The sequence below is a fragment of the Cupressus sempervirens genome, chromosome 1 (assembly GCF_028749045.1).
Source record: "Cupressus sempervirens isolate cs-2001-9-10 chromosome 1, ASM2874904v1, whole genome shotgun sequence".
NCBI classification, from domain to species: Eukaryota; Viridiplantae; Streptophyta; class Pinopsida; order Cupressales; family Cupressaceae; genus Cupressus; species Cupressus sempervirens.
The window spans coordinates 522,056,032-522,057,643 of NC_143118.1; positions in this window are offsets into that span (position 1 = coordinate 522,056,032).

Here is a 1,612-nt window from a genome sequence, read left to right on the forward strand (position 1 = left end):
TGATACCCCCTCAAGAAGATGGTGGGGAGAGAAAGGGAGGCCTAAAAGCATCTTGAAAGGTACAAGAATCAAGGGTGAGTAGGAGGACTAAGAGTGGCTAAGAGAGGTGGCCTAAGGAAGCACATACTTTCACTACAAGAGAATGATACAAAGGAAAACCTTGTGTGCAAGGATAACCAATGGATAAAAACACTAGCTATAGGGAGAGGGGGGAAGGGTGATTGGTTTTCTAAATTGAACCCAAGGAAGTGATTGGAAGATGGGAGATATGGGGAGATTATGATTCAAATATTTATGATTGGTGATGACAAAGATTATGATTGATGCAAGAGCTATGATAATGATTAATGAAGGAGCTATGATTATGATTGATGCATGAGCTATGATTATGATTGATGAAGGAGCTATGATTATGAATGATGCACAAGCTATGATTATGATTGATACAAGATTGGATACCATGGGATTGATAGGAGATATGATTGTGATATGGATAAAACTATTAGATCATGATTGTAAGATTGATTATATGGGATTCTTGGATAGGATGGGATGTTTTGATAAGATGGGAGTGTGAAGTAATCCATTGAAGCTTGAGTGTGTGGGTGTTTCCAAAGGGGAGCACCACCATGTAGTTGAGCACTTATTTTTATATAGGAATATTGGGTATATGCCAAGGTTACTAAGAACATCAAGGCCATTGTACCAATATTACATAGGACTAACATGAAAAAAACATGCAAGGATTGCCCCAGCATCACACATGAATCCTACAAGAATTAGAGTGGAAATGATATTGGGTAACCCACAAGAAAATAATATTTCCCAAGTGCACCATGTAACCACAAGTAATCACATGTTTGGACTATGCAAGGTTCATATCCGATTGACTCACAAGTAGAAAAGAAAATGAAAAAGCCCTGATCAAAACCTTGCTCTTGAATTGCCCCATTCATAGCACACCATGATATAAAAAAGCATGGTGACTGTGAGGAGGGAAAAAACCAAATCACTTGGAAGAGATACTTTAAGAACCAAACTTGAAAACCCAAAAATAAAATAAAGTGAAAGAAAATGCAAATCCATGAAAAAGTAACCTTTTGCCAAAGAGATCGGTAGGACTAGATACTAAGGGACCAAGATCAAATGAGATGAAGGATGCATCCTACAAGAATATATTGGTAATATTGAGGACTAGGATCAAATGGGAAATCAAAACTAATTAAGACAATACTTTGATGAAAAGGGATCTCGTACGAGGATTTGTTAAAGCACATGACCAAGAGAACTATGGGTTGTGAGAAAAACATGAAATGATATGGGGGAAACAAGGTATATACAATGGGTCTAGGAAAAAGAATCTTTTGGAGGATATACAATAGACTGAACATGATATTTACAAAGTGGAAAGTGAATGACAAACTCAGGATGAGAAGATAGTTGAAAAGGCTCAGGATGAGGAGTAGCAGATAACCTTGGGATGAGTAGATAGAGGGGATAAAAATTTCAAGATGAGAAGCTAGTGGAAAGAGATAGGATATAGCATACTATTACTATAGGGGAGGTAAGGTGTGGGAAGGATGAAGGTGGTTCTCAACTTGACTATTATGAT